This window comes from Pan troglodytes, chromosome 9 (genome assembly GCF_028858775.2).
Source record: "Pan troglodytes isolate AG18354 chromosome 9, NHGRI_mPanTro3-v2.0_pri, whole genome shotgun sequence".
Classification (NCBI taxonomy): Eukaryota; Metazoa; Chordata; class Mammalia; order Primates; family Hominidae; genus Pan; species Pan troglodytes.
In genome coordinates, this window is record NC_072407.2 from 96,778,981 (window position 1) to 96,805,228 (window position 26,248).

Here is a 26,248-nt window from a genome sequence, read left to right on the forward strand (position 1 = left end):
TGGCAGTGGTGGCCCATCTGGAGTGGCTGCTGTGAAGATGCTGGCTGCAGCAGGGGAGGCACAGCAGGGGCTACATGCTCTATAGAGCCCATGGGAGCTAGGAACAGGTGGGAGCCCTGTTCCCCTTTGGAGTTGGCTGGGTGGGAGCCCCACCCTGCTGGGCGCAGCTGCAGCCACCCAGCCATGGCTGCAGACTGGGCATCTCTGTGCTCTCAGGGGCCTGGGAACCCCCCTCAACCCCCACAGGCTTGGAAGTGCCTGCTCCTGCTGCCTGGCCTCTTCCTGCTCCCAGTGCCTGCTCCGATTTCAGAGCAATGTTGTGGCTGAGCCCAGTTGCTATTACGACTCAGCTGGGTGGGCACATGCTCAGGGCAGCACTGACATGCCAGTCCCCTGCTGCCTTGGCCCCCTCTAGACTTTGGGCACCAATGATCATGGAAGGGAGGCCAAAGGCAGGGCTGAGGGTAGCTCGGAGCAGGCCTGCAGGAACCCCTCAGCACAAACAGCCTGTGTGCTGTGGACAACATGTTGTTGGCAACAGGAGGCAGACAGGCTCCTGGGCAGAAAGGGGCATGCCCCATGTGATGTCCCACCTTCAAGCAAGGGATGACCTGAAACATGAGGGCTGGGCTGCCAGTTCCTGGTGGAGTTCGTGGCTGGGAGTGAGAACTTATGATGCTTTATCTAGGCCCACTTATGGCTACCTATGGATACGTTAGCATGCACTTGCTCCCTTCAGAAGCCCACAAAAACCCCAGACTCAGCCAGACTCACAGAGATGTTGGGATGACCTGCCTGCAGATAGGAGCTAACCACTGCAGGTCTCTTTTCGGCTGAGAGCTGGACACTAGTCAGGACGACCTGCAGAAAGGAGCTACCCACTGCATGTCTCCTGAGACCTGTTCTGTTACTCAGTGAAGCTTCTCTTTGCCTTGCTCACTCTCCAGTTGTATGTATACCTCATTCTTCCTGGATGTGGGACAAAAAATCAGGACCTGCCAAATGGCAGGACTGAAGGAGCTATAACACAAACGGGGCTGAAACACTCCCCCCGGCTCACCACATTGCAGGCAATGAAAAGGAGAGAAGAGTTGCAGCCCTTCACGGAGCTCAGAACTAGGGGCTCCCTGAGCCAGGGCTATGACACCCTCTTTGGGGCTCTGCAGTCCCTGGTGTCTCCAAGATTCCAGGCACCACTGTGTTCCCTTCATTCAGAAATGGGTGCCCGCAGTGGAAGCTGCATGTGGTACATCTGGTCCAGCTGGAGTCTCACATGGAGCCAGTACCTGTGCCAGCATCTGGAGCTGCCTGCTCTGCCACAGCAGTCAGCACGCCTGGATGTGCACAGTGGCCAGACCCCACACTCACTTGCCCACACACCCCTTGCCACTCTGCACCTGGCTTGCCCTTGGCAGGTGTGGGATCAGGGCTGAGAGCGTGAGCCAAGCACAGCCTGCCAGGCTGAGTGGGTGGAACGAACCCAGTCGGTGCAAGCAATACTCAGGCAGAAGGTGCCACCAGCCACAGAGGTTTCCAGCTGGCAAAGCGACACCCCAAGGATCCCGTGACACTACTAAATGTGTTAATACGTGTTTAATGCTAAGAATAATGCCTGGTGCATAGTAAATTGATATACTTGCTTGTTAAATATAAAAAATTATTTTGGAGTCATGTTCTGTTTGTGGAAAATATCAATCTCTTATTCAATGGACACTTATTGGGTCAGGTAGGTACTATGCTAGGTTCTATGAACAAAAATAAGGGGAGGGTCCTGACTTCAAGCTGCTCACAGTGGAATGAAGATAGCAAGGGAAGATCTTAAAGGGTTTTTCTAAAGAACAGAGAGAGAGTAATAATCAGAGGAGAAGTATATTGGGAAAATAGATATAGGTATACAGAATAGACAGGTAAATAATATGGCAGATACTGTGGCCAAAGATATGGCCAGCTGAAGTCTGATGTCTCATCAAAGCCTTTGGGCATTGGTTGGGATCATCTCCCATTCCCGGGGTAGCTAGGACAGTACCCCATTTTATATGGCAGAAAACAGAGGTCCAGAAAGGTTAACGGATTTTCCCTGGGCCAAAGGAGATTTGGCACTAAGGCCAGGATAGCCTTCTGACTGCCAGCCAGTGCTCTTTCTCTTTCCTCATTATGGCACTACTTCAGAATATGTGACTCCAGGCCAAGGTGAAGGAAGACACATATAGCAAGAATCTCTCCAGTAGTTTTCTTTAATCCTCCTTGGCAGTGTGAGTCTATATTGCTTTTTCTAAGACTTAGCTTTTAAAAGGCTGAAGATTCTGATTACTTCCCAGCTGAGGGTCTGCAGGTGTGAGAAACCCTGGCTGAGCCCCTGTCCAGGTAGGAACCCCTCCAGGACATTGATGGGCAGCATGGCTTCATTCCAGGAGGCCAGCTGTTAGAGCCATTGACCATCTGCAGCTCACTCAAGTTTTGTAGAATGTGCCCACTGTCAGAGGGCCATGGGAATCACAGGCCCAGGCCCCTTGAGTTTTCCCCACTAGCTTGCTGCTTAGAGAAACGGCCAGATCATAACTGAAGATTTATGATTCTTTTGGTTGGAAGGCTCCCATCTCTCTTGGCCCATGTGACCTTCCCTGTAGTTGTCTCCATTTGCTTTTGGCTTCTTTGCATGGAAAAAAAAAGGCTGTGCTCAGGAAGCTGTACTCCAAGGGAATAGATAGGACAGCTCAGAACAGCATCATGGCCCCACCTACCAGGATAAGAGCAGCATACCCCAGAATGGCATTCGTGGAATGGTAAGCCTATTTTGAGTAGATGCCTGCTGTCTCTGTGAATGCATGAGACAGTCTCCTTGCATGGGACCAATGCCAAGTCCTTTCAGGTAGTGAAATATCAAGCACAGGCTGTGCTGGAGGAAGCTCCCCTGGGAGGGCAGGTGGAGGCGACTCCAGAGTGGGTGGCTAGAAAGGAAAAGTCATCCTGTCTCTATTTAAGACATGACAGCAATATGAGACAGAGGAACATGAGAAATACCATGGGAGGTCACATGCATGACACACTTATGCCCCACACTCTGACATTTGTTGCTAGGGCCATGCTGGCCATGAAGTCATTACTCAAGTCAGTCTCATTTTCTTCCTAAGCCATTGATGAAGGAGAAGAATAAAGGGCTGGGAGAGCACTCCTGGCTTTAAATCTCAGCCTCCCTGCTCACCAGTGGGGTGATGTGAACCTTAACCTCTCTGAGTTTCAATATCCAACCTGTAAAGTGAGGATTATGATACCTGCCCTGACAACTTCAGAGGATTTTTTTTGAGGGGCAAAAGAGCTTGAACTTGTGTGAAAAGCAGTTGGTTAACTATAAAGCAGTGATGTAGTCTCCAGATCTGCTGCCTGTTCAGAAACAATGTTTCCAACTCACAGAAGGGCCTGGGCCAGAATGCAAATCAATAGTCACAAACATACTTTAGTTCAGGTGACAGTATTTTTATAGTAAGACTTTCTCATTTAAGGATGTAATGCTGGGGCAAATTCCTCATCTCATTGTGGATCTGGACTTTGAATAGCACTGCTGTAAACACAATACACATGGACATCTCTTGCCTTAAATTCCCTTATCCCAGGTACCCTGCTCTCCCCTAACCCTGTCATCCTATCCAACTGTTGAACTCTTACTCATTTTTTAAGATACAGCTCAAGCATCTCCCAAGCAAGATCCCTGTAGCAGAACCAATTCCCTCCCCCTTGGGCCTCCACTGTGTGGCAATTATGAATGCAATATCTGTCCCCCAATTAGGCTGTAATGTTCTTGATGTCATCTATGTGTTCAGAGACTGGCACAGAGGAGCTTCTCAATGCGTACTTGTCTAGTGAATGAAAGTTAAATTATAGAAAGTGTTGTGTTCGCTCTGCCTATTTCTCAGGTGGGTGCCACCTGTTCAGGGAGCCTGAACAGCTGCCAGGTGTGGTGATTAAGATACAATCCTGCCTGAAGGCTGAGAAAGGAGCCAATAACCCTTTGAAATTTAAAGACTTTATGGAACTTGATTCATTCACCACACAATTATTAGTCACAACCACATGGCAGGCTTGCCATAAGGCACTGGGGATACAACTATGAATTAAATACAGTATCTGCTCTTCAGAAAATGCAATACCCAGCCTACCTGTGTAGGCATATGCTCATAGAAGGTGGAGTAAGGCCTGTTTCTGGTACCTGGAAGTCCAGCATCATGTGTCCACCCCTTGATGTTGGGTTAGGCAAGCTCTTTGTAGGCTGAGGCATTCATAATATGGAGTGGGTCGAAGTCTTGATTTCTGAAGAATCCCTCAGAGCCTCACTTGCAGGTGGGAAAAAGGATTGCTATTTAGATGACAGGAGAGAGAGGTTAGGATCAAGGAAGGGCAATCAAAAGACAGGGGTCCAGCAAGGGAGGGCTCAGCCTAGTTCTCAGGCCACAGTACCTTTCCCTCAATCTTCCTGGTTACCCCTTGTCCTATCTCTAGATGCAGCTCTTGCATTTGGTCCCTCCTTCCTTTGGACTGCCTCCATTTGTTTAGTTTACATCATTCTGGCACTTACTCAGCTCCTTTATAACTATTGGTTTGTATGCCTGCTTCTCCTCCTTAGCTGTGCACTCCAGATGGCACAGACCATATTTCCTTCCTTTTATCTTTGGCCCCAAATGTGTATTTCTTGAATAAATGAATAATTATCTCCATTTATACAAATGAAGACCTAGGCTCAGAAATACTGTGCCCTCCTGACATTACAGGCTGGGTCAAGATGTGAGCTGGATCTTCTGACTCCTCTCTGGGGCTCTTTCCCTGAGGCCCAGCCACACCTGAAGGATGGCCCCATGACCATCATTGGAACACTACTACTCTACATCATCTTTCCTATCCTGAGAAGTAGAAACTGAGGCCTAAAAGCAGCTTATGGTCTAAAAGTTTGAAAATAATGGCAAAGTGAGGGCCTGAATTAAGTTTTCTAGTCTCTTAAGTCAGCAAATCTGGAAGTCATTCTTGACATCTCCTTCACAAGTCATCTCCCATTCAAATTGTTGCAGAACCCAGCTAGGGTCCACTTGCCCAGTGCAGTAAGGCTAAACATCCATACAGAGGTTTGCAGCAGGAGAGAGGAAGGCATTTATTTTCAGGGCACCAAGCAAGGAGAACTGGGCAGCTCATGCTTAAGACTCATCCTCCCTGATGGCTTGCAAGTAAGGGCTTTTAAAGGTGGGGAGGAAGAGATTACAGGCAGTCATATATCAATACACAGAGGCTATCCATTGGTTTAACCTAAAAAGGTGGAACATCTCAAAGCAGGGGCTTATAGGTCATAGGTAGATTCAAAGATTTTCTAATTTGCAATTGGCTTAGGAGACAAAGCTTTGTCTAAAAATGTGAGGTCAGAAAAGAACGTTGGTTCTTGCTCAGGGGCATAGCCTTACCTCCAGGTCCCTCAGGAAGAAATTTAGAGCAAAGAACAGAGGTCAGAGTTCAGTTCTCAGCCCTCCCTTATCTGAGGCCTATGTGGCAGTGGGTCTATTTGATGGGGGCCTGGGGTTCTGCAAAACAGCTCAGGGACATAAGTTGAGTCATCTTTAGTTTTTAGAGGGAACATCTCGTGACTCTAACTTCCTTGGCTCTTGTTTTAAGCTATTATTACCTTCTAGCTTATCAAGTTGCTCATTTACTTCTCAGGACTACCTGGGTGCCTGGAATTTCCCCTGAATGAACCCAAGATTTTCCTTTATTTCCACGCTTAGAGCTGGGGACAGCAGGCCTTTAAGAGGAGTCCCTACTCTGTCTCAAAATTATTACTAAATCCAGTGGATTCTGCCTCTTTCATGTCTCTCATTTCTCTGTCTCCACTGTCACTGAATGAGGCCTTCAGCAGCCTCCTTCAGCCTTCTCCTGCCCCTTTTACCCCATCATTATCCTCCATAGTGCAGCTAGAGTGGCCTTTCTAAAAGGAAAACCCAGGCATGCCCTTTCTCTTTTTGTCTGACTTCTCACTTCTCCAGCCTTCTTTTCAGCATTCAACCCCTAACTTAGGGGGTTTCCCCAGACTGCCTCCCCCTTGCCAGCTCCAGCCTTTAAAACCCTCTCACCCTGCTCTGGAGTCCCCAGTGTCAGTCCCAAGGCCTTGAAACCACATTTTCCTCTGACCAGTCCCTTTGGGTTAATAAACTGGTTGCTCATCTGCCTGGCTTTGATTATTATCTAAGACTCACACTGATGCCTCTGACAATCTCTGTGGGTTGGTCCAACAGCAGCCTCATCCCTACCTTATCCTTACCTCACTCTCTGAGCGACTCTAGCCCGAGTTATCAGTCTGGGTCTGATCATTTTAGCTCTCACTTGTCTGGAAGGGCTCCCAGAATGAAGGAATAAATGGCTCTCTCCACTTTCTCTCCTACTTCTTACTCAGGCCCCAGGATCCTCATCCTAGGCTGTGGTTCTTAGACAGTCCTCCTGAAGCTCCCTCACTCTATACCTATCCTCTCTGAAGTGACCCATTCTCCAAAGTACTATCACCCTTCCTTTCTCTATCCCCAGACCAAAACTTCCCTCTCCAACAGGGTGGCTCATACAGAGAAAGAGTGCAGGCATGGGCCTCAGGAGGCATGGGGTGTAGTCCCAGGTCCTGTCCCTTAGTTCCTGTATTCCTGTGTAGCTCCTGTCAGTGAAAGGTTTCTCCTCCTAGAACTGAGGTGAAGCTCAGCAAGACCATAAATGTGACAGCTCTTTGTATAAAAAGCTCATGGCTGAGAGCAAAGCTGAAACAGTGGGAGATGGATTTGCAAGCAAGGCTTTCCTCTATCGTGATGCCCTGGGCCTGCCAGTCTTCCTGAATTGAGGACCACCAATCCACTGCTTCATTTCTGTCTTTCCAACGCCTATGCCAAAACCAGGGCTGGTGTTGCAGCCCTCCTGTTAAGAACTACTGATAGAGAAAGTCCCAGCCACAAGGCTGTCCTAGGCTTACAACAAGGCACTTAGCATTGTTTTATCTTATGTGATCTTGGCAACATTTTTATGAGTCAGGCAGGGAAGGTATTAATATCTCCATTCTATAGCCAAGGAAACCAAACTAAAAAATGTGGAAATACTTGTTTACAATCACAGAACTAAATTCAATGCCAGGTTTCTTAAACCTAAAGCTATATTGCTGCTCCTTGTAGACCAAAGTAATATAATTGACGAGGGGGCCTCACTCCTTCAGTTTTTCCTTTCCTTCCTGCCTTCTTTCCATTTAGTGGAATACTGGGAATAAAAAGAGACAGGCTCAGGGGCATGGGACTTAATCCAAGGTAATGAAAGCTAGCTTTAATAGAGATTCAGATCCCACAAAGAGCTTTGGGGCCCAGGGTAGGGAGCTGGGAGATAGGAACATGCATCTTTCAAAAGGACATATAAGCTCTATACAAACAAATGTGCATAAGGAGGAGAGCAATCATTACCTGGGAAGAATGTGCTTCAAGTTGCCCACTTCCATTAGGCTCTATTCTAACTCCACGTGAAAAGCTCCTAAGGGTGACAGCGACAGGGAGGTACCCATTTTCAGTCCCCTCCTTGGAGGCTGTATTGAAGAGTGGCCTTTCAGCATGGTACTGAAGGATGACTAACACCCCTCTTTTAGGCTAACTTGGAGAAATCTAGACCTGTCCCAATAGCTATGATTTAACATCCTTGGCCCTCTGTCATGCAGAAAAGATTGGGGTAGGCATGTGCAGACAGATTCAGGCAGCCCCCAGGTAGCTCTTAACATGAGCCCTAGGCACCAAAAGAAAGGAAAAGGCTCAGAATTTCTCCCTTTCCAATGAATCCCCCATAGTCTGGGCCTCTCAGCCCAGCTCCCTCCCAAACACTCAGCTCCCCACTCCTCTCTGAGAATCACCCCACCCACTGGCCCCTGGGCTTGGAGCCCCATAGCCTGACTGAGTCAGCATGTCCTACCTTCATTCATGCTTGGTTCTGAAGGGGTCCAGTGATATCAGTAGTAACCCTGAGGCAGCCACTAGCCAGCTTCACTTCATAGCTTTATCTTCAGTTTCCTCTGCCTTAAAACAAGGGAAATGACTATACCTCCCCTGCTCTTCTCACGGGCCTGTTGTGAAGATTAAATGAGATAATTCAGGTGAAAGTGTTTTGCAAATTCTGAACTATAATTATGCTCACAATTATTAATATAGTAGTATGTCCACTGCCTTATTTGGGACTTGAGAGCCAGGGAATGAATCCAGGTGGAGTCTGCAGACCATTTGCAGGAAGTAACCCACAAGGGTCACGGGGATGTGCTGATGAAAACGCACTGACTGACATTTTAGGGATAGAGAGTGAAGGGTGCTGCTTTACTCTCAGAGAGCTATGCAAGGTAGCATTTCCATGTCTTCTCTTTAGAGGAAGAAAGATGTAATGGAAGCTCCACTGTAATTAGTTCCCTGACCACTTCTGACAATAGCCAAACAGAAAATTCAAATCAGAACTCTCCCACCCTGGATGGTGCAGTTTGCTTTTCCAGAAACACCTGAAATCCCAGAAGGCACCAATTGTTTCTTCAATGCAAGTTTGGCTGCTCAGCAGAAGCACTAAACAGCTGGGAAGAGCCCGTGTTTCTCAGCCTCCCAGAATGGGGCCAGTAAGGAAGAGGAGGCTAAGAAAATGGCCATGCCCCTGGAGTTTCATTCACAGAGCTGGGCTGATCTTAACCGCTAGAACAGATTCTGTCCATACAGAATCTAGGGCTGTCAGTGTAAACGGACCTAGAAATATCCATTAGTTCCACAGCTTATGGGGCCATCTTTATGAGCCACACCAATTGGGTAGATTTAAGAACTGATTCAAAGGAGACTTAAGTTCAAATCCAAGCACTGTCTCCTAGAAAAGCCTAATAATAAGATTCCAGGATCTAAGGTAAGATACACTGAACTCAAATTCTAACTCACCCATTTGCAAGTTATGGTATTTAGTGTAGTTTTAGATAAGAAGCCAAGTGGTAAAAAGTAACAGTATTCACTTCTTTGTCGTGTTGTAAAGAATGAATGAGATAATAAATGCCTGACATGTAGAAAGTATTCAGTAAATTCTTGCGGTTCTGAATTGCTTCACCTAAGAAGCTTACACCTTGGAAGGTAGATAGACAAGGCACAAGACTATAATTATTTGTCATAAGAAAATTAGTTCAATTGCCCAAGCTAGAAGCCCAGGAGTCATACTTAACTCCTGTCTGTCTCACATTCATCAAGGCCAGTAAGACAGGTCTAACGCCCAAATATCTCTCATATCTGTCCCCTTTTCAAGTTCTCTTCACTAATCAAGCCATTATAATATGCAATATATATCGCAATACTAGCCTCTTTATTCAACGAAGACATGCATGCCTGACAATTAGAGTTCATCATGTGAGATAACCAGTGTTTCCAGAAGGAACCAAACAATGAGGTTCTGAGCACCATTGCCCTTGGTAAATGTATAATTTCAAATAGATGGTTAAAGCTACTGGGCATGGCTTGGAGATCCCCTTAACTTGTGATACAAGAAACCCTTCATGATCTGGCCCCTGTCACTCTCTGTGGTAATTTGCACATTTATCAAACAGAATTATTTGCTGTTTTTTAGACAATCCATGCTCTCTCTTTCTCTCTTTGCATATGCTATTTCCTCTGCCTGATACCTTTCATCTTTTCATCTGGGAAAACACTAATAGCCCTTTGGGCTCAGCTGAAGTGTCCCTTCCTCTGGGAAGCCCACTTTGGCTTCACCTACCCCCACATCAAGAATAGATTAGGTGTGCCTCTACTAAGCTCCTGGGACATCCTTTTAATTCTTTCATAGCACTTGTCACACTCAGTGCCATCAGCTCTCTACTTGTCAGTCTCTCCCACTGTAGATGATGAGTGTTTTGAGGACAAAGACATCTTAACAACCCTTTGTGTACCTGCACTCAGAGCCATGCCAAACACATGAACAAGTGATGTCAACATGTCTCATTAAATGACTGAACTTTGCGGGGAGCATATGAGGTCTTCTAGAGTTCCTGCAAAGGGCTGTCTTTGTGAACTGTGTTAGAGCCTCTGCCGATTTTTTTTTTTTTTTGAGATAGAATCTCGCCCTGTCACCCAGGCTGGAGTGCAGTGGTGCGATCTTGGCTCACTGCAACTTCTGCCTCCCGGGTTGAAGCGATTCTCCTGCCTCAGCCTCCGGAGTTGCTGGGATTACAGGTGCACGCTGCCATGCCTGGTTAATTTTTTTTATCTTTAATAGAGACGGGGTTTCACCATGTTGGCCAGGCTGGTCTTGAACTCCTGACCTCATGATCCACCCACCTCGGCTTCCCAAAGTGCTGCAATTACAGGCATGAGCCACTGCGCCCGGCCACCTTTGCTGATTTTTATAACCAGGGTTCAGTGGGCAACAGCAACCAAGTGTCAGTTTACAGCCAAATCAGGGATTGGACTGACTCAAGGCTGCAGTTCAATATTTGTAAAACTAGGTCTATTTCTGATTTGTCCCTATGATTGGGAATAGCTCTTGATCTGGCAAGTGAAAGCCTAGGTGTTTTCTAGATTACCTCCTGCTCAGCATGGTGAGATTGTGGAAGCTCTGCTTAAGCCAGCTTCTTATCAAATGCTTTCTGCTTGGTTTAGCAGCCTGACTACGTGCTACTCATGCATAGACAAATGTTTTGAGAAGAAAAATATCTCCTATTATTATACTCACTTCTTTGTGCTGCCTTCTCTCTTAATCCCTCTCTCCTTTGGTAACCCTAAGCTCCAATTATGCCCAAACCTCTGCTTAGCCACCACTTTCTGCTTGGCAGCTTAATGTCTCATCCTAAACTGATTTTAAGCCAGCAATTCCTTGAGAAGGAAAGGAGCATAGAATGTCAGGCTAGGCTCACCTCAATGAGTTTCCTTTTCTCTCAGACACCTTACTTGGCCCCTCAAGTCCTGGCTTCCATTGGTAACACTCTAATGCTTTCAACCATTCTTACAATTAAGCTTTTCTGTTGTTTGTTTGTTAGTAGGAGGTTTGGTCTGTTGTAAATTAGTCTGATGCAACTGACACAGCTGAAAGTAAAGTCAGTTGTTTCTCTTAAAAAATCCACATAATGGCCAGGCGCGGTGGCTCACGCCTGTAATCCCAGCACTTTGGGAGGCCGAGGCAGGTGGATCACAAGGTCAGGAGATCGAGACCATCCTGGCTAACATGGTGAAACCCTGTCTCTACTAAAAACACAAAAAATTAGCTGGACGTGGTGGCCGGTGCCTGTAGTCCCAGCGACTCGGGAGGTTGAGGCAGGAGAATGGCGTGAACCCAGGAGGCGGAGCTTGCAGTGAGCCAAGATCGCGCCACTGCACTCCAGCCTGGGTGACAGAGCAAGACTCCATCTCAAAAAAAAAAAAAAAAAAAAAAAAAAAAAAAAAAAAATCCACATAAAGGTTTTTACCTAAAGAGAAATTCTAGTTAGGTCTTAAGATGATAAAAATGCAGCTGAATCACATAGTAAAGGTTCAGTATGAAGCAAATTCAGTCATATACACTTAGGGTTAGAGAGGGAGAAGAACCATTTAAATATTATGGGAAAATCTTCTAACCACTCTATTTAATGAAGATATGCTTCTGATTATCAGATAGGAGACATAAATCTTTTGTTCCCTCAGTCAGTTCCAGTGCAAACTACTTGCCATGATGAATGTGATTCTAGAATAAAAAAAGACAGAACAATGTTTACACAACATGACCCCTACAAGCCAGTTGTTTCATCTTGTGTTTTACTTCTGTACAGTTTGTAACTGTTGGCTTGGACTTAATGAAAATGGTATTTCAATTTCCAACATGATACCTTTATAAAAGAGTTTCCATGCTATTTTGAATTCTATGCAATTTTCACCTTGCACGCTAACTCTCAAGGTCTGTGTGTCCATGTAACTCTACCCATGGGGCACCCATTTTTCTGCTCTAATTACCTTGCAATCCCTCTGCTGAAGCAAAGAACTTTTATGGGAGAAGGGTCATCATGCCCTTCTATGAAGAGTATGAGATGAGAGCCACCCTCAGGAATAAAAGGAGAGGACAAAAATCCAAAGGCATTTTCTGTTTCCATGTCAACATGGAGCCAGAGGCTGAGAAAAACAACTGAAAGACACCTTAATTTTTGTTAATCTCTCACATTTATCTTTTTGATGTTTTCTGCCTGCTTTCATTGGGTGATTAAAATTTTTAAAGCCCTCTCTGGATGAAAGGAGAAACTCAAGGTTTGGGTAGTAGCAGTTCTGAAGAGCATCAGTAGCAAACTGAGTGTCTGGGGCCTGTAAGGAGGAAGGAAAAGAAGGAAACCTCAGCAGTAAGCCTGGGCTTCATCAGGTGGTACCTTGATATCTGTGCATTTATATTATAATCCTATAAATATGTACTTAAAAATAAAATTTGATAAGCTGTTTCAAATGGGAGCAACAACTTTATGCCTGTTATAAGAGAAATTTTGCTTTTCTCTTGAGAGGGAGGCAGGAGAAAAATGACAGAATCATGGAGGGATGGGTAGGGGAGATGGTGAGAAAGAGCCAGCAAGGTGGAGAGAGGATAGGACAACATAACTGGAAGGACCTCTGCTACTCCATGTGAAGGTTTGCTGAAGATCATGTTTGGTAGTATTCCCTTTAAAGCTCTTGTATTAGTTTGCTAAATCTGCCATAACAAAGTGCCACAAACTGGGTGGTTTAAACAATAGAACTTTATTTTATTGTCAGGACGTGACATCAGTAAGATGGCAAAATAGGAGTTCACTCACTCATATTCCCTAATAACAGCTAGAATTCTGCACCCATTCACGGACAAAAGTCTCCTTGTGGGAGCCTTGCAATTTAGTTACAGCCTACCTCAGCCATAGACTAGGGCAGTAAAGTAAAGAACCATCCAGTCATCCAATGGGAGGCTTCCCAGAGGTCTGCAGGAAGCTACACCCATCAGCACACCTGGTAATAGGCCCACTGGCTGTGAATCCTGAAATGGAGCCTCACCTTAGCACCAGCCCCAAAGACCAAGGTCCTGGAGACAGTCCAGGCCACCCAGGGGACAGACCTACCAACTGTGATCTCCACTATAAAACTAGCATCAGTCATGTGACTCAGGCCCAACCCAACTCAACCACTATCCCAGAGGCAATCTCATCAGCCCAGAGACATAACAGAAAACAAATTTAACTTGCCAAAACTAGTCTGTAAAAACTGAAAGAAGAGTTCACTTCAATTGCACAGACACCAGTGCAAAGATACATGGATATCAAAGAATCAGACACATACAACACCACCAAAGGAACTTCATAAAGCTTCAATAACAGACCCCAAAGAAATGGATATACACACATTGTTTGAAAAATAATTCAAAACAATCATCTTAAAGAAGCTCAATGAGGCTGGATGCAGTGGCTAATGCCTGTAATCCCAGCACTTTGGGAGGCTGAGATGGGAGGATAACTTGAGCCCAGGAGATTGAAACCAGCCTGAGCAACATAGGGAGACCCCATCTCTACAAAAACTACAAAAATTAGCCTGGTATAGTGGTGCCTGTAATCCTAACTACCTGGGAGGCTGAGGTGGGAGGATCATTTGAACCTGAAAGTTCAAGGCTGCAGTGATCCTCGATTGAGCCACTGCACTCCAACCTGGGTGACAGACTGAGACCCTATCTCAAGAAAAAAAGAAAAAGAGAGAGATGCAAGAAACTATAGACAATTAAATAAAATTAGAAAAATAATTCATGAACAAAGGGAAAGGTTGAAAGGTTTAATAAAGAAATAGAAAATATAAGAAGAACCAAATAGAAATCCTGGAGCAAAATAATTTAATTAAGAACTGAAAAATTCAATTCAGAGTTTCAACAACAGACTTGCTTATGCAGAAGAAAGAATTAGTGAACTCGGCCAGGCACGGTGGCTCATGCCTGTAATCCCAGCACTTTGGGAGGCCGAGGCAGGTGGATCATAAGGTCAGGAGATCGAGACCATCCTGGCTAACATGGTGAAACCCCGTCTCTACTAAAAAATACAAAAAATTAGTTGGGTGTGGTGGTGGGCGCCTGTAGCCCCAGCTACTCGAGATGCTGAGGCAGGAGAATGGCGTGAACCCAGGAGGCAGAGCTTGCAGTAAGCCAAGATCGAGCCACTGCACTCCAGCCTGGGCGACAGAGCAAGACTCTGTCTCAAAAAAAAGAAGAATTAGTGAACTCAAGTACAGGTCACTTGGAATTAACCCATTAGAGGAATAAAAAGAAAAAGGAAACACTGAAAAAGAGTGAAGAAAGCATAAGGGATCTACCCAACACCATCAAACATTTGAGTATACAAATTAGAGATTACTCAAAGAAGAAGAGTGAGGAAAAGGGACGGAAAACTTATTTAAAGAAATACTGCCTGAGAGGCCAGGTGTGACGGCTCATACCTGTAATCCCAGGAATTTGGGATGCTCAGGTGGGAAGACTGCTTGAGGCTAGGAGTTCAAGACCAGCACAGGAAACATAGCAAAAAATTACAAACAAATAATGAAAGAATATTTAAATAATAATGATAATAAAAGAAATCCTATTGGAAAAGCTTCAAAATCTTGGGAGGGACATATACATACAGATTCGGTAAGCTCAAAGGACCCCAAACAAGATAAATTAAGAAAATAACACTCTGAGATACATTATAATCAAATTGTCAAAAGTCAAAGACAGATAATCTTGAAAGTAGCAAAGGAGAAGAAATTCATTACGTATAAAATATCCACCATAAAGCTATCCAGATTTTTCATCGGAAACCTTGCAAGCCAGAGGGAGTGGAATGACATATTCAAAGTGCTAAAAGAAAAACAATGCCAACCAAGAATGCTATACCTAGCAAATCTATCCCTCAGAAGTGAAGGAGAGACAAAGAAATTCCAAGACAAACAAAAGTGGAAGGAGTTCATCACCATGAGTCCGCCCTTACAAGAAATGCTAAAGAAAGTTTTTTGAGTTAAAGCAAAAGAATAGGTAGCAATATGAAAATATATGAAAGCATAAAATTCACTAGTAAAGGTAAATACATATAAAATTTAGAATACTCCAATACTGTGAAGGTGTTGTGTAAATCCCTCTTAACTCTAGGATAAGAGTTAAAGAGACAAATGCATGAAAAACAGTGATAAACTTCTGATTAATAGATACACAATAAAATAGAGATAAATGGCATCAATAGTATAAAATGTAAGGGAGAGAAGTAAAAGTTTAGAGTCTTTGCATGTGATTGAAGCTAAGGTACTATCAGCTTAAATTAGGATATTATAATTATAAGATTTTTGTATAATCCTCATGATAACAATGAAGAAAAAAACCTCTTGGCTCATGCCTGTAATCCCAGCACTTTGGAAAGCCTAGGCGGGTGGATCACCAGAGGCCAGGAGTTCAAGACCAGCCTGGCCAACATGGCGAAATCCTGTCTCCACTAAAAATACAAAAATTAGGCCAGGCGCAGTGGCTCACACCTATAATCCCAGCACTTTGGGAGGCCAAGGCGGGCGGATAATGAGGTTAGAAGTTCGATACTAGCCTGACCAACATGGTGAAACCCTAATCTCTACTAAAAATACAAAAATTAGCCAGACAGGGAGGCGGGTGCCTGTAATCCCAGTTACTCAGGAGGCTGAAGCAGGACAATGGCTTGAACCTGGGAGGCGGAGGTTGCAGTGAGCCGAGATCGTGCCACTGCACTTCAGCCTGAGCAACAGAGCAAGACTCCATCTCAAAAAAAACACAAACAACAACAACAAGCCTCCCTCACTCCCAAATTAGCCGGGCATAGTGGTACATGCCTGTAATCCCAGCTACTTGGGTGGCTGAGGCATGAGAATCGCTTGAACCTGGGAGGTGGAGGTTGCAGTGAGCCAAGGTCACACCACTGCACTCTAGCCTGGGTGACAGAGTGAGACTCTGTCTCAAAAAAACAAAAAAAAAAAAAAAAAAGGAAAGAAAGAAAGAAGAAAGAAAGAAACAAAGAAAGAAAGTAAGAAAGAAAGAAAAGAAAGAACCTCTGATGGACACACTAAAGATAAAGAAATCAAAGCATGCCACTACAAAAAATACAAGAAATTACAAATAAGGATGACAAAATTGGAAGAGAAGAACAAAAGAACTACATAACAGTCAGTAAAATATTAACAAAATACCAGAAGTCCTTACCTATCAATAATTACTTTGAATGTAATGGATTAAATTCTCCAATAAAAAGACATGGAGTAGATGAATGGATAAAATAAAAACCAAGATCCAACAATATGATACCTAGAAGAGACCCACTGTAGCCTGAAAAACATACTAAGACTGAGAGTAAGGATTGTAAAAAGATATTCCAGGCAAATGGTATCTAAAATAGAGCAGGGGTGGCTATGCTTATATTAGAAAAAGTCGACTTTAAGTAAAACACCGTATAAAGAGATAAAGAAGGTCTTTATATTATGATAGAGGTCAATACATCAAGAGGATATAACAATTTTAAAAATATATGCATCCAACATCAAAACATCTAAATACATGAAGGAAGTATTCATAGGTCTGAAGGGTGAGATAGACTGCAACACAATGATAGTAGCAGACTTCCATAATCCACTTTCAACAATGTACAGGTCATCAACACAGAAAATCAATAAGAAAACAGAGTACCTGAACAACACCTTAGACCAAATAGACCTAACATATATGTATATAAAATATTCTATCCCAGAGCAACAAAATACACATTCTTCTCAAGCACAGAACATTCTCCAGAATAGATGATATGTTAGTGAGCAAAACAAGTCTTAGCAAATTTAAGAATATCAAAATCATATCAAGTATATTACCTAGCCACAATTGAGTGAAACTAGAAACCAGTTACAAAAGAACTTTTAGAAAACTCACAAATACACAGGAATTAAGCAATATGCTCCTGAATAACCAATGGGTTAAAGAAGAAATTCAAAGAGAAATAAAAAGCATTTTGAGACAAATGAAAATAGAAGCACAATGTATCAAAACTCATGGGATGCAGCAAAAGCAGTTCTAAGAAGAAAGTTTACAGCAATAAATGCCTACATTGAAAAAGAAGGAAGATCTCAAATAAACAACTTACTTCCTTACACCTGAAGGAACTAGAAAAAAAGAAAAAATTAAACCTAAAATCAGTAGAAGGAAAGAAATAATAAAAATCAGAGCAGAAATAAAAGAAATTGAGAGAAGACAATAGAAAAGATCAATGGAACTAAGAGATGATTCTTTGAAAAGTTAAACAAAATCAACAAACCTTTAACTAGACTAAGAAAAAACGAGAAAACTCAGTATCAGAACTTGAAAAAGGAGACATTACAACTGATATCACAAAAATACAAATGATTATAAGAAACTACCATGAACAATTAATTGTATGCCAAACAATTGGATAACCTAGAAGAAATGGATACATTCCTAAAAACATACAATCTACCAATACTAAATCAAGAAGAAATAGAAAATTGGAATAGATTAACAAGTGAGATGATTGAATCAATAATTTAAAAAAAAAACTCCCATCAAACAAAAGCCCAGAACCAGATGGTTTCACAGCAGAATTCTACCACCAAATATTTAAAGAAATAATACCAATCCTTCCAAAAAATACAAGAAAAAATACTTCCCAACTAATTATCTGAGGCCAGTATTCCCCTGATACCAAAGCCAGACAAGGACACTACAAGGAAAGAAAATTACAGGCCAATGTCTACGATGAACATAGATGCAAAAATCTTCAAACTAGCAAACCAAATTCAGCAGCACATTAAAAGGTAAGTATACTATAATCAAGTGGGATTTATCCCTGGGATGCAAAAATAGTTCAACATATGCAAATCAATAAATGTGATACATTATACTAACAGAATGAAGGACAAAAACATATGATCATCTTGAGAAATGCAGAAAGTGAATATAACAAAATTCAACATCTTTTGATGATAAAAACTATCAGCAAATTAGGTATAGAAGGAATATATCTCAGTACAATAAAGGATATATATGAAAAACCTACAGTTAACATGGTACTCAATCATAAAAAGTTGAAAGCTTGGCTGGGTGCGGTGGCTCATGCCTGTAATCCCAGCACTTTGGGAAGCCAAGGTGGGTGGATCACCTGAGGTCAGGAGTTTGAGACCAGCCTGACCAACATGGAGAAACCCCGTCTCTACTAAAAATGCAAAAATTAGCCAGGCGTGGTGGCGCATGCCCATAATCCCAGCTACCTGGGAGGCTGAGGCAGGATGATTGCTTGAAGCCAGGAGGTGGAGGTTGCGGTGAGCTAAGATCACACCATTGCATTCCAGGCTGGGCAACAAGAGCAAAACTCCGTCTCAAAAAAAAAAAAAGTTGAAAGCTTTCCCTGTAAGATCAGGAACAAAACAAGGGTGCTCACTCTCACCACTTCCATTCAACATAGTACTGGAAGTTCTAGCCAGAAAAATTGGACAAGAAAAAGAAATTTAAAAAAGAAAAGCGAAATTGTTTGTTTGCGGATGACATGATCATATATAGAGAAAATTCTAAAGGCTCCACCAAAACATTGTTAGAACTGATAAACTAATTTCATAAAGTTGCAGGGCACAAAATTAACACAAAAAATCAGTAGTGTTTCTTTACTTTAACAAAAAAATTATCTATAAAAAAATTAAGAAATCAATTTCATTCACAATAGCTTGAAAAAATACATAGGAATAAATTTATCCAAGGAGTTGAAAGATCTGTTTGTTGAGAAGTATAAAATATTTATGAAAGAATTTGAGGACAACACAAATAAGTTTTGTCTGTTCATGGTTTGGAATAGTTAGTATTGTTAATATGTCTACACTACCCAAAGTGATCTACAGATACAAGGCATTCCCTATTAAAATTCCAATGTCATTCTTCACAAAAATTTTTAAAAATACTGAAATTTGTATGGAATTGCAAAAGACCTTGAATAGCCAAAGCAATCTTGAACAACAACAACAACGACAACAAAAAAACAAAACAAAGCTGGAGGCATCACAATACCTCATGTCACAAAATCTATTCCAAAGCTATTGTAATGAAAATCGAATGGCACTGGCATTAAAAACAGAATCACTGACCAATGGAATGGGATAGGAAGCCTAGAAATAAACTCACATATTTATGGTTAATTGATTTTCATCAAAGTTGCCAAGAATACACAATGGAGAAATAACAATTTCTTCAATAAATGGTGTTGGGAAACAGGATGTCCACCGCAGAATAAAATTGAAACTTTTTTCACACTGTATTAAAAATCAACTTGAAATGTATTAAGTATTTAGACATAATACCTGACACTATAAAAGTACCAAAAGAAAACATCGGGGAAATGTTCCACGACATTGGTCTGGGCAAAGATTTCTTGAATATGACCCCAAAACTACAGGCAGCAAAAGAAAAAATAGACAAATGAGATTGCATCAAACTAAAAAGATTTGGCACAACAAAGGATACAACTGATGGAGTGAAGAGACAACCCACGGATTAGGAGAAAATATTTGTAAACCATACATCCGATAAGATGCTAATATTCAAAATATATAAGGAACTCAAGCAACTCAATATCAAGATGGCAAATAATTCAATCAAAAATAAGCAAAGAAGCTAAACAGACTCTTTTGAAAGAAGATATACCAATGGTTAACACATACATGAAAAAATTCTCATTATAATTAATCATCGGAGAAATGCAAATTAAAACCACAATGAGATATCACCTTGCACCTGTTAGAATGGCTATTAATGAAAAAGACAAAAGATAACAAGTGTTGGTGAGAGTATTATATATACCACATTGGCCAAAGGAAACCTTGGCATTGTTAGTGGGAATGTAAACTAATACAACCATTATGGAAAAACAGTATGGAAGTTCCTCAGAAAACCAAACATAGAATTGCCATATGATCCAGCAGTCTCACTTCTGGGTATATATCCAAAGAAATTGAAATCAGTGTGCTGAAGAAATATCTGCACTCTCATGTACATTGCAGCATTATTTATAATAGCTAGGATATGGAAGCAACCTAGATGTCTATCATCAGGTGAATGGATAAAGAAAATGTAAGTACATACACACAATGAATATGGAATATTATTCAGCCTTAAAAAAGGGAGAAATCCTATTATTTGCAACAACATGGGTGAACCTGGAAAACATTATGCTAAGTGAAATAAGCCAGGCACAGAAAGACAAATACCACATGATATCACTTATATGTGGAATCTAAAAATACTGAATTCATCGAAGGGGAGAGTAGAATGATGGTTACCAGAGGCTGGGGGAGAAGGGTGGTTGGGAAAAGGGGAAATGTTGATCAAAGCGTAGAAAGTTTCAGTTAGACATAAGGAATAAGCTTTAGTAATCAATTGCATGGAATGCTGACTATAATAAATAATAATATATTGTGGATTTCAAAACTGCTGAAAGAGTAGATTTTAAATATTTTCACCACAAAAAAATGATAAGTATGTGAGGAATAGAATTAGCCTGCTTTAATTATTTCATACCAAACATAGATCAAAACATCACGTTTTGCCCCATATATATATATAAATATATATATACACAATTATTATGTATCAATGAAAAATAAAACTAAAAAAAGAAATTTATTATCTCTTGGTTCTGGAGGTTAGAAGTCAAAGACCAAGGTGTCAGACCAAGGTGTCATCAGGGCTGGTTCCTTCTGAGGACTGTGAGAAAGAATCTCTTCCCCTCACTTCTGGTGGTTTGCTGGAAATCACACACTCTCTGTGTTGTAGAAGCATCCCTCTGATCTCTACCTGCCTCTTCCATGGTATTCTCCCTGTGTGCATGTCTGCCTCCACATTGCCCCTTTTGACAAGGACACTAGTCTTATTGGATTAGGGCCCACCCTAGTCACCTCCTTTTAACTTGTCTGCCTCTGTAAAGACCCTATTTCTACATAAAGTCATATTCTGAGGTGCTGAGACTTAGGATTCCAACACTTCTTTTTGTAGGGGGCACAAGTCAACACATAATAGCCCTACTCTCACTCCTTGCCAAAGAGCAAGGGTCTAGGGGCTGGATTTTAGTGGAACTCCCATGGCTAGGGCCATATGTTGCAGCCAGAGAGAGCACGTGCACAAGCAGGAGCTCAGAGGACAATGGGCCCATGGACTAAGAAAACTTGAGGAAGTCCTCACATGTCCACTAGCCATTGACCAAATGGTGTTATAGAAAACATTTCAGAAAATCAATTTCAAAGCACATGTCAAAGTTTCATTATAGTCTTACTGCAAGTGAAAAGGCCACTAGAAGCCCAACTCAAAGATTCAATTTTGTCAGGGACATTTTATAGGACAAGAGAATGATGGATTATTATTAAGCTAAGATGCAAAAAGAAATGATTTTTTTTCCCTGTAAACAATTGCCTAAACACTGAGACAATTGACTGACAGAGCAGGTGGGTGGGTGGATGATTAGATTCCCAGAACAAATCTTAATCTCATTAAACTTAATTAGAAAATTGATTAAGTGTTTTATCAGGAAAGCTCACTTCTTCTCAGAAGTAGAGTTTGAACTACATCAACTAAAAAGGTTCTGTCCTAGACTAGATTTAGAATGTCTTTTCTCTTACAGGGGTTCAAACCTTTTTGCCCCCTGCTGACATCTGGGCTCCATTCTAAGGATCCCATGTCCCAGTGGCATCTATTCCATAGAAGCACCACATAAGCACCTCCATAGGAGCAGCTCCTGTCCATCCTGTCCTCTCTCTCCAAGAAATGGGAACTCTTCTCCCTTTGCAAAACCCAGACTCCTTCTTTGGGCCCAGTATGATCACCCTCACCTTGTCTCAGAGAGATCTCTTCTTGACTCACTCCCCTCCATCCACATTGACCCCCTTTCTATTCTTCAGAACTGTCAAGTTCTTTTGTGTTTTGGGCTTTCGCACTTTCTTGTCCCTCTGCCTGCAGTGTTCTTCCACAGAGTCGGCTCCTTCTCACATTTGGGGCTCAGTTCAATGACACCTACTCACAGAGGCTTTCTCCAGCCAAATTACCTGTCTCGTTTTATCCTGCTTACTTCCTTCATGGCACTAAGCAGCACCCACCCATATGTTGTCACTTATTCATGCCCTTTTCTCTTGTCTGCATTTTCCAGATTGTTAGATGCATACAGGCAAGACATCTGTCTGCATTGTTCATTCCATTGGCCAAATGGCCTGTAGCATATAGTAGACTCTCAATAAATTGTTGATGAATCTTGAAATGTTGAATTCATATATATTGGTGAACACTATAAATGTATGGGGGACCGTGGCTCAGAGAGTTGGGTAATTGACATAAGATCACACAACTTTAAGTGGTGGAATGAAGAAACTAATTTGACTCACTGCAAACCCTCTACTCTTCTCACTCTTACTCTTTGTCTTGTTTATCTCTTAATCCTAGGAGTGCTCAAACCTTCTTTGTTGTTAGCTATCCTCATTCTATGGGCCTGACCATGCAAGAGCTAGTTTACTTTGACCTAGAGGACACAAATCTCTTCTGATGCTTTAGGTCCCATGGACAGCCCAGCTGGCTCTAAGATGATTGCCCTTCCTTCCAAAGCAACCAAGATGCTCACTGGGCAGCCCCAAAGCATCTCTTCTTCCCCACCTTAGAAGCCCTTCATTCCACACTTGTGCAACAATCATCAAACCTCCTCTGGGCCAGGTCTGTCCTAGGAGCTACGATGCTGTCCTTGCTTCTCCTAGTGAGGCTTTCTGTCTCTGCCCTGCTCCATCTGATTTCCTTTTTAATTTCTCTAAACATAAATAAGTCAATAACATTTTCTATCTTTTCTCTTATCAGCCCTTTTCCTGCTGAATCTCAGATCCTGCTCACACCTGCCTATTCCTGTCCCTGGGTTAGGCAGAAAACAATCTATCCTAGCTCAGTACAAGCATTAGCATATCAAAAACTCCAGGTTACATTGTGGTTACTCCCACTCAGTACAGCACCTGAGACTCAAATCCCAACAGATGCTGAGGCAAATGGTTGCATATATTAAATTTCCATATAAGGAGCCTGGTGTGATACAGACACACAAGCCCTATAACAAAATCTCCCCAAACTTTCTCTCCAAACTCCAACCCAAAGGTACTGAGGAGGCAGGTTGGACTTGCCTGGCCTTGCCTTGTCTCAGATGCTAGTCCAGGACAAGTCTAAAATTAGCCACACCCCCTCCTGCTGCTAAAACTCAGCTGGAGCAGCAGCAGCACGGGGCCCAGCTACTTTTAGAAACCATTTCTTTGTGGCTTAGTGCTGAGCAACAGAAACAGGTGATGGAAACTGGGCCCGGAAAGAAAAGCTGGATCAAGTTTAGAAGCTGGAATCAGGATGCCAGATCCAGGGACCAGGGATGCAAATCCAGGCTGATGTGGTCATGGTCAGTCAAGGAGAAACAGCTCAGAAACAAGCCGGAATTGTCCATAGCTCTTATTACAATGCTGAGGTCAGGGGGAGGAGGTGAGGAGTGCAGAGATAGAAGGGAGCAGATATTTATCGGTACGCACTGCGTGCCAGTTGACTTATATATGGCATCACATTGAGCCTCATTAGTAGGTACTATTATTTTGCCTCTTGTACCATTAACTAAATGGAGTGTCAGAGATGGTCAGCAACTTAGCTAATGTCATACAGCTAGTCAACGGCAAAGCAGGGATTCAAACCTTAGCCTATTTAACATAAAGCCTGACATTTTTCTCTATGTTGTCTCCAGGAGTAGCAGGGAAGGGGATTTCAAATGCACAACCCAGGAGAATGGCCCACCAATTCACATCATCAATATTTCTCACCTTGGATCAAATCCTAATCACCTGAGGAGCCTGGAAAAAGATACCAGTTTTTGGACCTCATCACCCAGAGGTTCTGAGTTAATTATTCTGGGGTGGGTCCTCGGAATAGCTATTTCACGATATTCACAGAGATTATTTTGTGTGGCTCAGGTCAAGAATCACACTGTATGCTTTGTTGTTGTCCAACTCTCTTGGGCAAGCTGGAGAAGTAGGGTGGCCATAGATTTTTTTTTTAAATTTTTATTTATTTATTTATTTTTTGAGACAGAGTCTTGCTCTGTGGCCCAGGCTAGAGTGCAGTGGTGTAATCTCGGCTCACTGCAAGCTCCGCCTCCTGGGTTCACACCATTCTCCTGCCTCAGCCTCCCAAGTAGCTGTGACTACAGGCGCCCACGACCACTCCTGGCTAATTTTTTGTATTTTTTATTAGAGATGGGGTTTCTCCGTGTTAGCCAGGATGGTCTCGATCTCCTGACCTCGTGATCCACCCTCCTCGGCCTCCCAAAGTGCTGGGATTACAGGCATGAACCACCGTGCCCGGCCAGATATTTATACTTAACTCACCTGGGTTCCACAGCAGACAGACAGAACAACTGGCCAGTGACGGAACATTTCCACAGAGGCTTCTCTGGTTGAAGGTGGTCTCAAATTCTGAAATCAGGTAAGGAATTAAAACAGCATTCCCACAAAGAAAGATCAGAGGCCAGGAACCTGGGATCTTGGGATTTTATAAAGAAGAAATGTTCAAAGAAGACAGGAATAGAATCAGTGCCACCTGTCATTCTAATGTGTCACTGTACCCCTTTCTCCAACCTGCTGCTAGAAACCTCTAAGAAAGAAAAGAGTCCCTCAGTGTGGCAGGTGGGGATCCACCAAGATGAGCCCACCTCTGATTGCACTCAAAGGTGTCTGCCCTCAGAGGCTCAGCTCACAGCTTCCACACATTGGCACCTAATTTTGTATATTTGCTGTCCTTTTGTTTCTAATTGTTTCATGTTTAATTGCTTCAAGTACTGTCCTGTCTGAACTCTCTTGGAGGACAGGATCTGTGCCATGCAGGAGATAGAAACTGACATCTGAAAAAGCTCTGCTATCCTGGCTATTACATCTTTAGGTCCTCTTGAATGCATACCGGTGTCATCTTGGGAACTTTAAAAAACACAAATGTCTGTGTCCCAATCCCTGAGAATGTGATTTAATTAGTATGGGTTGTAGCATGAGCATGAGGACTTTTCAAAGCTCCTCACGTAGTTCTAATGTACACCTGAGGTTGAGAATGAAAATTTGAAGAATAACAAGGCACTATGTGGAAAAGATAGCAATGGTATGTCTGAGAGGGAAAAAATGGGTTGGCTTGATTTATTTTTGCTAATTTGTATTCTCCATGTGTCTATGTTGATTATTTAATTTTTAAAAGGGAAACTAAAACAAAAATTAGGCTGAATGAGGTATTCCTAAGCTGTCTACTTTTTCTGGGATAGATCACTGATGATAAACTATACTAAATTGGGATGGGTCCTGGTTAGACACTACTCTCACTCATTCACTATTTATTGAGTGACTACTATGTTCCACATGAGAGACACTGGGCATATAAGAGTGAATTTCACAAGCACAATCCCTTCATTTAGTGGGGAATATTAGCCATCAAACAAGCAAATATTGTACTCTTACTTCAAGGATATGTTCTAGTAGGTACAAACTTCTGAGTATTATACATTGTTTTGTAAGTAACTATTACAAAAATTGCAACTATCCGGTCCTGTGCCCAAGGCAGGCAATACTTATTGATTATGTCACCCTTTTCTGCAGAAGCTCCATATCTTATTCAGCATTACTAGGAAAAGGGTGAGATGCAAGGTAATTCATAGCAAAAAGCTATAAATTATTTTGTAGAAGATAAACTAAGTGACTCAAAATGTAACTGGAGCTTTTGGTATGTCCATATAGCTCTTTTGAACCAAATCTCTTACAGATAACAGCTATAAACTCTGGACAAAATATGAGACCAACTGGTTGAAGACACTGGAGAGAGAACAAAAGCAAGCAGAAACTAGAGGAGAAATAACAGTTGGGAGAAGAGTAAGTTTTATGAGGTGAGTTTTCTGATTTATAGCTTTTAGTCTAAGAACAGGACCCTGTGTGCAATATATAAGGCAGAGAAGAAGGCTTACATTTCATTTGTGTTCAGCCACATTAAAGCCCTAATTAAAGAAAAGTCAATACTCCTTAGGAGAGCATGATAGAATTCAGGCTTTCTACAACATATCATTCATCATAACAAGGATATGCTCCAAAATTATCCGACATAAAACAAAACAGGAAAACATGACTTGTTTAAGGAGAAAGAATAATTGACAGGGATCAACTCCAAGATGACCTACATGCTGGAATTA

The 26,248-nt window shown here is 42.4% G+C and overlaps 1 long non-coding RNA gene across 1 annotated transcript in view; it reads right to left on the bottom strand.

The window, feature by feature from the left end:
• Window positions 1-4,008: 4,008 nt before the first annotated feature.
• The window catches only part of LOC104001292 (uncharacterized), a 65,009-nt gene continuing 42,769 nt past the window's right edge, over window positions 4,009-26,248 (bottom strand). Inside the window, exons 2-5 of the long non-coding RNA XR_673025.5 lie at window positions 24,417-24,503; window positions 7,954-8,104; window positions 7,458-7,576; window positions 4,009-4,351 (exon numbers count right to left, since the gene is read on the bottom strand). This is a non-coding gene — a long non-coding RNA (uncharacterized LOC104001292). The remainder of the gene's footprint in view (window positions 4,352-7,457; window positions 7,577-7,953; window positions 8,105-24,416; window positions 24,504-26,248) is intronic.